Here is a 14,140-nt window from a genome sequence, read left to right as displayed (position 1 = left end):
GCACCTCCCGCACGCTCTAAGGCAATTTCCATAGCTAAAATAGACGTGCTTGATTTTCCTTCAATTCTGCACAGGGATGGTGTCTCGGGCTCTTTTCCTATCATAGAGCATTGATTTTGTAAGCATTTTGGGCATTATTTTCTACCTTTTTCTTCTCTCTGTGGGCCAGACTAATCAGCACTGACACTCCAATTGGGACACTTACCTAACCAAACTAGTTTGTCAACTACCATAACATTTAGCACAGCCTCTGCTGATTTCTCAAATCTTTGATCGCTGAGACTCCACAAAAGGAGGAAAGGGACTTTAGAGGATGAATTAGTCAAAGAAAAAAATATTTAGCTGAGATTTCCAAATAAAGCTCTTGTGGCACTGCTGTGAAAAAAAAATACATAAACCACACAAAAATATACAACAAATGTTTGAACTTTGAACGCAAATGAAATACCAAAGACACAATTCTTCAAGTACAGTTTCCAAGAGTTTAGATTTGAACATGGCAAATAACATATACCTCCTTATGACAATTCCCATGTCTACCAGAGATTTAACTTGAAGCAAATACCTAAATTACCTGGGATGCTTAAGTAAGTTCTGTATCTATCCCACTCAGGAGCTGAGTTCTGGATCCTTAACATTCAGTAACTAAGCAACCAAACTCAATTCTGTATCTCTAACAGTTAACCGCTATTACAGTATGTTTAAATAAATATTTTCAAATGGAGGCTTAAAATAATGCAGAGGAAAATTAGCTGATATATACAAATGTGTATCAGCATACATTACTGTAACCAATTTAAATCAGAAAATGTTTCATGCTCTTTTCGGAATTTCCTTCTCTCCTTTCCACATTTCAGATTATAAATCATACATATGAATTTTTGTTATCAAGGTTAAATATTTACTTCGTTCATTGCTTTAAACCAAGAAAATAGCTAAACAGTCCATGTAAATTAGAGATTCCATTTTCAAAAACCTAATTTGATTTTTAAGAATGAAAAAGCTATATTGTTGTTTCTTTTTTAAAAAGAGGCATGATATGGCCCAAAGATATAAGCTAACTATTTAAAAATAAAATTGTATTATTTCTTTTGAAGTAAAAGGTAAACGGGATGAGTAATCAGTAAAATGACTACTTCTGGTTCAGGCTTCAGGGCAACACTGCACACCTCTGTACCTTCTCCAGGATGTGGTGCTCAGTAGGCCACACTTAGCGAATTTAAAAGGCATGGCTAGGGGCAGTGGTCCAGGGCATTAAGCCACTGCTTGCAAGGTGGCATGCTGTACCAGAGGGTTCAAGTCCTGGAAGCTACACTTCCAATGAAGCTCCCTGCTAAAGCACCTGGGAAGGCAGCAGAAGATGGCTCAAGTACTTGGGTGCCTATCCCCAAGTGGGAGGCCTGGATGGAGTTCTTGGCTCCTGGTTTTGCCCTGGCCCAGACCTCACTGTTATAGCCAAATCTTTGGGGAATGAACAAGCAGATGGTAGATCTGTCTCTCTCTCTCTATCTCTCTGCCTTTCAAATATATAAAATAAATCTTATTAAAAAATAATAAAAGGCTTGGCCAAAACTGTATAGTTGCTCCAAGGGTGAGCATAGCTTTTTTTTAAAAAAATTATTAATTCATTTGAAAGGCAGAGTTACAGAGTGGCAGAGTGGCAGAGAGAGAGAGAGAGAGTCTTCCATCTGCTGGTTCACTGCCCAGATGGCCACAATGGCTAGAGCTGTGCTGATCTGAAGCCATGAGCCAGGAGCTTCTTCCCAGACTCCCACATGGGTGCAGGGGCCCAAGGACTTGGCCCATCTTCTATTGCTTTCCCAGGCCATAGTAGAGAGCCAGAATGGAAGTGGAGCAGCCAGGACTCGAACTGGCATCCATACAGGGTGCCGGCACTGCAGGAGGCGGCTTTACCTGCTATGTCACAGCGCTGGCTCCAAGCATAGCTTCAATGATACCTCTGGTCACTCCCCAAACTATTCCCTATGTATTATGAGATCTAGAAAAGGAGGGAAGATGGATTGACACAAACTTACCCCTTTTGGGAGAAAAATTGTGATATAAAATTATTTTTTCTAACTCTATATACAAAAAAGTGCTGGTTTCTTTTACTTCTAAAAATATTTCAATGTTTTCATTTCAACACAACACACACATGGGCACACACACATGCACACCCACACAGGCACACACAAGCATGCCCCTCTCTGACCTTCTGAAAAGTTTTTCATTGGTTCCCCATCAGAATTATCAACTCCACCTAATTTTCAATGTAGCTTTGCAAAGTGAGCATCAAGAGCTCTGGACAGTGGTGTCACTCTGAGTTGAGCTCGTCTGGGTTTTATATTTCATTTCTGGCTCTCAAACCCTTCAATTTTTCAAGCGGCAGTGTGAGCCTGATCTTTAGTGTTAACGTTCTACCCTTTCACAACTCTGGCTTCAGGACAACTTCGGGTATAAAAGACCACGTAGTTCTGATATGGACATTTTCATAAATCACAGGGTTACTCTCAGAGTTATCTTTAGGACTATTACCTTTAAAATGAACTATTGATAAAGGCCACAACCTGGATGACTTTCAAATGCATTGTGCTAAGTGAAAGAAGCCAGATACAAAAGCCTGTACACATGTCCTGGATGATCCCATCTCTATAAGATTCTGGAAAAGGTAAAACTACAGGGATTGGGGACAAATTAATGATTGCCAGGGACTGGAGGCTGGAGGGAGAGGCTGGCCATAAAGGGAGCAGCACAAGGGAGGTTTTGGAGGTTACAGAGCTATTCTGCATCATGAACCAGGAAGGACTCAATTCATGTGTTTGTTAAAACCCATAGAACTGCCCAGCACCAGGAATGAATTTTATTGTATGTGAATTTAAAAATCAATTTAAAATGATCTTTAGAAAGTAGTTCTACTTTCTGAACTCTGATTTGATGCATTTATCAGTTGAATTATTTTAGTATAAAATAATAATTTGCTATATACCAGCAGTGATAGGCATTTTGTTCATTCTACAAATACCTCTTTGGAGCCTGCTATGTTGAGAAAAATTGAGACTGAAAGTGAGATGTGAGCTTCTGCTCATTGTAAAGATAGGGAAACTCAGGCCAAGGATATGTCAGTAACTCGTGTAAGGTTAAAAAGCTTCTAAGTGATGGCGCTGAGATTCAAAGCCAGGCCTGTCACAGTCCATGCTCTTAACAAATGAATTATACTGATGCATGCATGCATACTTGTATATGTGTGTGTATAAACTTCTTAAAACAAAAATAAGCTCATAAAGTGAAGCGGTGGTGAGGGTATAGGGAAACCACAGGCATTCTCAAGTGTCTTTCTGTACACATGCACTGTAAACACTTTATTTCAATTAACAAAATAACATAGTATCTTCTTCTGTCCTTAAATCTCCTGTAACATCATTTCTACCGGCTGAGCATCCACAAAGGAACACACTTGCAGTTATCTAGCTACTCCATCACTTTGAACACTTTCACTGATCAGCCAAAAGAAAAAAAGAAGTGCTTTTCTCAAAGAATCATGCTAAGCTACAAGCCTGTAGCTAAATCAGTGCCTACATTCTTAATGTCTTTCTTAGAATGAATTCCTGGGTGAAGACTTTCCCTAAGTGGATTAAGGAGCTTTGAACAACTGCCTCGCCTTTCTTTTGCCTGGGCTTCCTGATGCTTTACACCTGTCATCTACCTGTCCCAAAGAGTGCTCCCCTGCGTGTTTCACGGAAGGGGTCGCTGAAAATAGACTCCCTGTAGGGTCATTGCTTCAGTTCTCACCTTCCCACCTGGCCACTCTGTGCTTCCAGCTCTTCTCAAAGTCACAAATGCTCAGAACGTGGAGAGAGTAGCAGTGTGTGTATGCCACCCTTCATAAGCTTTTAAATGTCAGAGTATCATATGTGACCTAAAGAGTTTAACTTCGTATTTTAAGACTAAAGGGATATCTCCAACCCGTGTCACTAGATGGTATTCATTTGAATACATGCTGTTTGCTTAGACGTGCTTCGTGCAGACTTCACTTACAAAAAAAGCTACAGAAAGCAACCTATGTAAGACATCCCATTGCACCAGGAAGGTCTCAGGTAAACAGTAAACACAAGCTGGAAAAGAAGTATACCTTGTCCAACTCTATTAAATGGTACAGTTTGTTTTTAAAAATCCTTAAACTTACTGTTGAAGTTGCTATATGTCAGCACTCCCTATAGGCTACTAACTACTTGTGATCTAATACCAGAGTCCAGCAAACTACAAGCCCATGGGCCAATCTGGCTCACTGATTGTTTCTGCAAATAAAGTTTTCTTAGAACACAATCATCCCTATTTGTGTACTCATTCTGAATGTAATCAGAACTTTGGATGGATCTGTTTATTCACTTTATCATATTTCAATTTTTCATGTAATATTTATTAACCACCTGTAACACACTAAGCATAAAAAGGTAAGGAAGATCTAGTTACTTCCTTTATTGAACTCAGGGTTTAATGGGAAAAGAGACCCAAACATGCAATGTCACATTTTAGTACCTCTTAGTTATCTGATCTTGAATAATACAATCTGAAAAAAAAAAAAGTAATAAGGCTCATTCCTATGCAAACATTTTGAAGTAATGAAAATCCTCCTAAAATGATAAAACTTCATCAACATTCCCATGACTTCTAAGCTCAGCAGCCAGAGCACTGGAAACTACTTTTGCTCCAGGTACAAGTGGTGCCACCTGGTAGTGGACCAACATTCTTTCTCAGGATCCTATTAACTCTGCTGCAGGTTACTTGCCTCTGAACTTACAGGAGATGTTTGGGCACTAGTGAGCAGTTATTTTAATCTGTTGCTGTACCAGCTTTTTTTTTTTTTTTTTCTATTGCTGTGTTAAAAAAAAAAAAATGCCACCAACTTAGTGGCCTAAAGCAACATCCGTTTATCAATTTGCAGTTGTGTAGGCCAACAATTCAGAACAGCATGGCTGGGATCTCTGCTCAAGATCTGAAATCAAGCTGTCAGGATAGGTGTTGGGAGGCTCCAGGGGAAAATTCACTTCCACACTTATTATTACGGTTGGCAAAATTCAGTTTCCTGTCATAATAAGATTGTGGTCCTTGCTTCCCTGGGAGAATCAGCCAGGATCCACACCGAGCCCTAGGCGCTGCCCAGAGTCCTTGTCGTGAGAACCCCCTCCACCTTTATGTCATGGTAGAGAACTTCTCATGCTTTGAATCACCCTCACAGTTTGAATCTCCGACCTCAAAACCTAGATTTAATGGGCCCCCTCAAACGCGCTCCGTTTCTTAGACATAACCGATGACAGGAACAAAATCCACCGCATTCACAGTCCCAGACGTTATTCAGGGCATGTTCACCAGGGAGTCGGGGTAATCTTGGGACCCATCACAGAATTCTATTCATCACACCACTGTTGTTAGAACTGTAAATTACTTTTATAAACTGTAATTATATTGGCCAAAAATCAAAATCATAAATCTATAAAGAGGTGTGATAGAATGCCAGGCCCCAAATCACAATACAGTCCATTAATTTCAAATTCAGCTTCTTCAAATATAAAAAGTCTATCTAAAGCAGTTAAAGCTTGTAGTTTGCAGGAGTGATATCATAACCAGGTAAATATAAAAGGAAAAAATATTGCCAATGAGACTACAGTATCAGAACAGTTGAAAGACACCCATTACCCACTGTGCTGTGAGGTTCTATGCCCTAGGAACACATTACCCCTACATTACATTTATTCTTATGGGAAACCTTAGACATGTATTATAAAACTTTTGAATTATGGCCTCCCCTTACAATCCAACATGATAAATGCTAATAAAGATATGCATGAACTCTTCACAGCAAAGCGGAATCCATTGCCAAACACAGGATAAGTTAAAAAAAAAAGACAGAAAATTCCCCTTCCCACATAAATAAGGCTGATTTAAATTAAATGGCCTGGGGAGTATGTGGGAAGAAAAACGGAATCATCTCCAGACTGAGCTATGTAAAGACACGACCACCTCTAATCCCGAATCACAAAACTGGAAGCACCAGCTGGCAGCCGAGATAGACGGATGTGCCAAGAAGGCAGTACCCACCAGAGGAGCAACCAGGGTCAGGGCACTTTGGGCATTTGTATTCTAACTCTTCAAGGGACTTTGCACATAATTATAAACAAGCCTTTAGAGGAGAAAAAAAATAACATCCTGGTGAAATTGAGTACAGAATAAAAGGTCTTAACTCAGAAGCAAATATTTATTTCAAGGAGAACTTGGCTTCCCTGGCTTGGGGTCAGCTCTCTCATTGAACAAGCACCAGTTCTCAGCGTGCTCTGGCCCTGAACTGCATTTTGAAATCCCACAGATCATCCTTGTTCCCACTTGTAAGCCACAAGAGACCAGCTAGAACTTTCACGATATTGAAGGGAGGATGACTCCCAAACTTTAGTGATGTACTTAACTACCAGAAGATACAGACAACACAAAAGCTTCTAAGTGCAAAATTTGTTTCCTAAATGGAGCAGGAAGTGTGGCCCAGTTATACACAATTATTCCTAAGTCCACCAAAGGCACTGTGTTACCTCTTCCTGCCAAACCCATGCAAATGCTGTTCCTGGTTTTTTTTTTTTGGACAGATAGAGCTAGACAGTGAGAGAGTGAGAGACAGAGAGAAAGGTCTTCCTTCCGTTGGTTCACCCTCCAAATGGCTGCTACGGCCGGAGCTACACCGATCCGAAGCCAGGAGCCAGGTGCTTCCTTCTGTTCTCCCATGCGGGTGCAGAGGCCTAAGCACTTGGGCTATCTTCCACTGCCCTCCTGGGCCACAGCAGAGAGCTAGACTGGAAGAGGAGCAACTGGGACTAGAACCTGGCACCCATATGGGATGCTGGCACTGCAGGTGAAGGATTAACCAAGTGAGCCACGGCGCTGGCCCCGTGTTGCTTTGACTGGACAACTCCTAAGCCCCTAAGCTCTCCACTTAATCAGCTTCTCCAGGAAGTCCCCTTGTGCTTGTAGAGGTACCCCTCCATCCTGCCTGTATACCTGGCTAACATAACATGCATTGTATATTCTACTGTGATTTCCTGTTTAGTGATTTCCTCCATGAGTGTAGGCAATCATAGGGCAGAAATTATACTTCTTCAGTAGGATGGATTTTGAGCTCCCCGGAGATGCAGAACATACATTGTCGGGGGGCTAGATGGTAGGAAGGCAGGTAAGCTGGCTAGGGTATGGCATGGTGGCCATGGCTTCATTTGCAACAGACGCTTAGACGTGAAAAGTGTCATCAGATTCATATACCTGGGTGTAGCCCAGGCTCTGTCTTTCATGAACCCTGTGACCTGAACGAGTCACTTCATCTCCTATGTAAGAACATGCAGAGGCTGGCCAGGAGGACCCAGTAAGTCTCTGTGATTTTTACTCTTGGCTCTGATATTTCCAGCTTTAGGACTGCTCAGGTTTCATCAGCATACCCATATTCATATGTCTGTTGAGGTGAAATAATATTGGACTGTGCTCCACAGAGCCCAAGGGGAGAAAGACGTGGCTAAGGAAGACAAGGCCCAGAGATGCTGAATGAATGCATCAGTGTGTGAGCAGGCTTCCCTAAATCTCTTTAACTGCTGCCTCGGAAAGCAGATCTGTCGAACTTTGGTTCCTTTGATAATAAAATGTAATTTTATCAAAGTTGTCTCTAAGAGAAGGACAACTTCAAATCCCTACAGGGTAGGGAACCCTTTTTCTGCCAAGAACCATTTATTTATTAACAACATCACCATGGGTCATACAGAATGATCAAGCTAAAACTTAGCCTGCTATAGATTTAATGAATTTTGAGTCCCACCTGCAGTTGCCTTGGCAGAGCCAGGTCAAACGATTTCAAGGGCCTTCCCAGCCCTGCTATAGGAAAAGCAATCTCCATGAAGGAGGAAGCTGGGGAGTTCACTGCTCCCAGAGAAGCTTACATTTACCAAGGCAGCCACAATCTCTATTCAAGAGACACATCACACAGACAAAGGGACTTCTGACACACCACTTCAGTGGGGCAAAATGGGCTTCTGGGAAAATCACCAAGCTGTCTTTCCCCCAGGACTTCACCAAGGAGCAAAGAATTCCAGCCAATACTGGTGGCCATGTACTGTTGGTGATTGTTTGTCCTGTAGCATAAATTTCAACTAGAACCCAAGGCATAACCTATTTGCCATAACGAAGGCACAATATCAAACAATGCACAGGCAAAAATTTTTCAACTTCGGTCCAGTGACACAATGATACTCTAAAAACACAGAAGACTTACAGAGAATTTATGTAATACTGGTCTATATCATTAGCTTTTTCTTAGATTTTCTGTATCCAGGAAGATACTATTCAAATGAACCATCAAACCACATGCACTAATCTACATAAAACTTTCTGTTAATTAGTAATGTTTAACCAGTATATTAGGTCTACATTCTGCTTGCACTGAACACATAATTTTGCCTTATGCCACAAAAATATATTTAATGGGAATATAGAAATCATATTTTCATACCAATGGGCTGATCAAATGAAATCTTTTTTTTTTTGGAGAAGAATAACATTAGTTTCAAAGGTCCCTGTTTTCAAAATGGTGGCAGGTTTGTTTAAGTGGTGATACATCTCTGTTCTGCCTAAATTAGATGTTTTATTTTTGGTATTATCACTTCTTGGCCTTTTGGCTAAGATCAACTGTAATATCTGTTCTTAACAGTTTATTCGTGGTTTGCATCCCTAAACTATACCTGATCAGCAGCTTGCTCCAAATTGACTCTTATCATGATCATGGTGATCATATCAATTAAAAGAAGCTTAAAAAATTTAATAGCTCCAGAATGCCATATGCGCTTATTGCATTCTCATGTTTGGAACATCAGATATGAAAATTACAGGTATAAAGAAACAGCAACAGTCCACACACCACGTGTAAACCTATGCACACACAATGCCAGGATGGCCACTTCTCTAAGCTGCCCAAAATGATGCCACAATATAAGGGCAGGTAAAGCATTTATCCTATCAACTAAGGTACTGCTCAAAGGGGACAGAAATGTCTGTTACATTAAGTCAAAAACATTTAAATAGTATCTCTAGATAACCAAGATGAGTAAGGTGATCCATACAGAAGAAGGAAAGAAATCTGTAATTAGGAAGTAAATAGTAGATGTTTAGCAGCATAGACTGGACTCTATCCACCCTATGCTTACAACAATTCTCCAGCTAGGACAACCAAAAATGTCCCTAGATGGTGGCAAATGTATCCAGGGGGTAGTCACTGGCATGTCATTGAGCACAGTGCCTTAGAACCACAGTCAACCTGGCTGTAGATTTGACTTTGGGATGCCAGCCTAGCTCCTGGCTTCAAATGCAGAGAAAGGTGCCTAGACCCTTATCCCTTAGAGGGTGAGCGCTCTGCAGAGAGAGTGGCTTCACCTGACCATGCTCCACCTAGGACTCAGGAAGACTCTCTCAATTCATGACTTCATCCATGACTGGCTCAGGGAGCTGTTTAGAGGTCTCAAGTTATCTTTAGAGGTATCACTTCCTTGAGACAACAACCAGAAGGATGCAAAACGACAAGCAGAGAAAGAAGATCAGGTGGTGGTGCATGAAGCTGGCCATAAAGGAAGGAAAAGGTAACCAGAATCAAAGATCACTGCAGCCTTTCTTTTTCCTTCATGCAACATATTGTATATTTTGAAAAAATTCAGACCTGGTGTTGTGTTTTATTAATTTAATTGGTTAGCTATTTTTATCACACCACGTAGTGGCTACATCTCTGCTGTCTCTATATTAAAAACAGACCCCTTTATAGATCAATCTCAGCTAAGTTGCTTAAATTGTAGTTGAGCAAATCTCTCAGAGTACTGATCCTCATTGTCTTGTGAGATAGGCAAAAAAACCAAACTACTAGAAGAATGTGGGGGTGAAGAATATCCCAGCACTGTCCTGTCCTGTTACTCTGGGCACATTACTCAACCACTGGCTCTCCATTCAAAATTGGTGATTAGAATAGTGCCTGTAGGCCAACGAGGTTTATTGGAGGACTCACAACCTGCAGATGCAAAACCACTAGTGTCATGTATGGTAGACAGGAGGGGTACAGCTGACAGCAAATAATCATTTTAGTATAAAAATCATCATTTGCGTTATTATAATCAGATAGGGCCATGCATAATCAGCAATGACATCTCTCACAATCCTAGGTCAGAAGTGAGAACCAGTAAAGGAAGCATGTACTTTGTAGAAGAACCACAGGTTCAGCTCCCTTACTCAAGCCTTCATTCCTTTTTACCTTCCACAGTAAAGGGAACGAAAGCCGGAGGTGGTAGGTGTGGGTAGAGCAACAGTCATTGCCTCCTCTGTGTTGTATTATTCATGGGATGGTTCCATCTTGCAGCCTACACAGAACATGCTGTACTGAGAACAGCGAGGGGGGTTGACATTTCACGAGGGCAAACGACTCTCCTCAGAGCTCACGATATTCTTGGACCAGAAGCAGATCTCAAAGCAAGTTCTCATTCCTTTAAGAATTGGCTGAGCTTATTTTGATGGAGGGCCATTACATGCCAAGAATTTTGCAAGGAGCTGAAGTATCTTGGGGATCATGACGGGGGCACTCAGTGGCCCCGTGAGCCCTGTGAGGGAAGCCAACACTCACCAAATGAGTGCATAATTCCAAATTGAGCCAAGAATTCATCTCTAAGAGTGTAAAACCTCTCTCCAACTGAAGGATCAACAAAGACTTCCCCGAGTGAGTAGCACAGGACTGAGTGGAAACTTCAAGTGTAAAGCCTGGAGCCACCTTTGAAGAGAGGGCCTGGGTAGACCCTGCCGATCAGAGGCACTTGTGTGAAATCTGAAACTCAGTCCCAGAATGGTGAATCTTGACTGACAGCATGATGTGAGGGCGGGCGGGGGGTAGCCACCAGCAGAGAATTTACCTGAACAGACTGACATTCCTCATCGCAAGACCACAGTGAGATGTGCCTTCTCTCAGTCTCCTACAACTGTCCTGGTTCTGCAGCATCTCTGATTTGGCTCAACAGACTAGACTCTGGGGCTCTAGATATTCCCTCTTGCTTAGGGTAGCCAGAGGCACCCATACTGTGTGTTGCTTTCCACTGTCCGGTATTCACTATTACATGTGTCTATCACTCCCTGCCAGACTGTCAGCTTCTTGAAGACTGCAGAATGCCTTATTTCTCTTTGAACCTCCAGGACCCAGAATAGTGACTGAATGACACACAGAAAGCACTCAGTAAATGAACATGATTTTGCATGTGGCCAATAAATCAGGAGGTTTGCCAATAATGAGGATAAAATTCAACTAGATGTTTAAACACTGAGAAAGAGCTTGTATGAGTCAAAAAGTCGGCCCCATCTTACTTCAATTTTACACTAAGGTGGAAATCTCCATATTCTGTACCCATCTGTCAAGGTACCACTTGTCCTTATAAATCTTATGAAGAAACTCATATGCTAATAGCCACAATTCCATAGCATCATGACCCCAGCTTATCATCATTCAAAATTTTCACCACCAGGCTTACAAAAAGGTAGCAAAAAACTGCTAATGTGGGAAGGTCCACATACACCGCTCCCAGGAGCCCACTCCACTCATTCCTCCCTGCCTTCTCCCACTCACAGGGCAATCCACGCAGTTAGTAGGCAGCCAGTGAACTTGGCTTCCACAGAGATCACCATCTGTTTTTCTACCCCTAATAAATAAAGTACCTATGCTCTGTAAATTCACATTGCTCATGGGATGCAGATCCAGTATGGAAGTGGAGATAGAATTTTGGTCCAATTATAACGACTTTTTAAAATTTTTCTTGGGTAGCATGTTTGTGCTGCAAGAAATCTGTAAGCTCCTAACAGTCCAAATTTGATCTTGTTCAAATAGTACTACCATGTCCTCAAATCCTGGCCATTATACACTTTCCAAATGTACAATGTCATCAAGGTTTTATGACATTTCCTACAAAAACTCAATAGTCAGGTCGCACTTCATCAGTTGAAGTTTCAAGTCCCGTATGAGAGCATAATGCCACAGCTGCAGCATGAAAACCACACTGCTCTTCTGACTCCAGCATCACTGCCACAAGGGAATAGCCCTCTAAACACTTTCCACACATGCATATGTTTGTCCCCTGCTAAAAGAACATCACATTTTAGAACCAGGCAGCAGAGTCACAAATATGGCAGTAGGGCCAGGATGAACTCAGTCTTCTTACAAAAGCCTGATGAGAGATGGTCTGCCACCTGGGGTTCCTGCTTATTCAGCGTGAGTTCCTCCTTCATGTGATCTAACAGCCTGTGTCCATGCCGGGTCTACATAGGAGTGGAGAGTTCTGATACCCAGAGCTCTGAAGGCAAAGCTGACAGAGGTGCAAGCTTCGCCTGGCCAGGTTAAACGTGGCTGGGAAAGACACTCGGTTCTACTGGCATCAAAACACAGTACGAGTTGCCAGCAAGTCTATGAGAAAGAAATATGAAGTAATACTGCACCTCTGACTTTGACATGAGTTTATTATTCTTTCATGCCAACACACCCTAATCCAAAGCTTATGCTGTTCCCATCCAACCTTACCCTAAAAAAGCCAATTATACTCATCGTGGTTGAAACTCCAAGGAGTCTACTTCCAAAGACAACTGCTTCATTGACCCATTAGCTTCTGTATTATTTCTACATTTTGAGGCAGTTTCCAAATTGTGTGCATCACTTCTTTGGGGATTATTCCTCTTTCATATGGCAACTACGACAGAGCTCCCACCCCATCATTATGCTGCCAATGGTTTCATTTCCTTCCCAAATACATCAGTAAACACTCGCTGAGCCACCTCTCCAAACATACTTGAAGCATTCCAAATCCAGGATCTATATGGATTAAACACGTGGATATGGTGATCCTGGTGCCAAAAGGAGCCATCACTTACAACTGGCTTCATTCAAGAGCTTCCAGATTGCTTCCCAAATCTTTGAGTCTGGCGGTGAGGGCATAGTTTGAAATCTCATAAAATATTCACATTGCTGAAAGTGCTCATTTGTCACTTACACACTGAAAGTGCCATCCTACAATTTTTACTCAGAAAACAGTTGTCATTTACTCAAGAATCAGAGTGCTAGGGTGGTGCTGTGGTGCAGTGGATTAACTCACCATCTGCAATGCCCACACCAGTTCTAGTCCCAGCTGCTCCACTACCCACCCAGCTTTCTGCTTATGTTCCTAGAAAAGCAGCAGAAATAGCTCAAGTCCATGAGCCCCTACACCTACATGGGACACTTGGATGGAGTTCCAGGCTCCTGGCTTTGGCTTGGCCTAGTACCAGCCATTGTGGCCATTTGGGGAGGGAACCAGCAGATGGAAGATCTCTGTCTCTGTCTCTCCCTATTTCTTGGTAACTTTGCCTTTCAAATAAATAAGTAAATCTTAAAAAAAAAATAAATGAGAAGGCTCAGGCCCACCTCCTAGGAAAACAAACAACTGTGACAATCTCATAAGCAGTGTTGTATTCATAAAAACTAAAGTCCAAAGGAGAATGAACCTTATTCTCTTGCTTTGTATTAACCAATTTATATTTTCCCAAAGGCAAAAAAAAAAAAAACCCTTATATCTAGATTGTGTGACCTTGGGCAAGCTTAACACAGCTTTCATATTCCTCAGTTCCTTATATTATTCATTCCACCTGTCTCACCTTATGGTCAAGAGTCATTGTGCAGGTGACAAGCACAGTGGAGTATCCAGCATACCATATCCAGTATAAATAAGTTTAATAAATATCAGTGTTTGCTAGCCTGCGCTGCTGGAGATTTTAAATGAAGCATCTTCCAGTGACTCCTTAGAAATGTTCCAAGATTTGCTGCCATAATTGTCTCTCCGTTATTCCAACCTGCCCTAAATAGTCCTGAGATTCAACAGTCCTTAACCATCTCTGCACAGGTCTCTTCTACTTACCTATATTAATTAGCTGGTGAGGCAAGAGAGGTCCAACAACTAGGACCTTGTACATTAAGATCTTGATGGTATGAATTAATAATACATCTATCAAAGCACCAGTACTCTGAGAGTTCCAAGCAAATGCACTGTCCCTACTTTTAACTCTTTGGTAAAGTCTCTAT

The 14,140-nt window shown here is 41.7% G+C and overlaps 1 protein-coding gene and 1 pseudogene across 26 annotated transcripts in view; one reads left to right on the top strand and one right to left on the bottom strand.

Annotated features, from left to right (window-relative positions):
• ERC2 (ELKS/RAB6-interacting/CAST family member 2) overlaps positions 1-14,140 on the bottom strand; it is a 1,007,328-nt gene that overhangs the window by 567,914 nt on the left and 425,274 nt on the right. The gene's annotated exons all lie outside the window — the stretch shown is intronic.
• LOC127492591 (U2 spliceosomal RNA) lies at positions 8,680-8,842 on the top strand (annotated as a pseudogene).

The sequence above is a fragment of the Oryctolagus cuniculus genome, chromosome 10, assembly GCF_964237555.1.
Source record: "Oryctolagus cuniculus chromosome 10, mOryCun1.1, whole genome shotgun sequence".
Taxonomy (NCBI): Eukaryota; Metazoa; Chordata; class Mammalia; order Lagomorpha; family Leporidae; genus Oryctolagus; species Oryctolagus cuniculus.
Note: the sequence above shows the minus strand (reverse complement) of the source record. Positions and strands in the feature narration are given on the sequence as shown.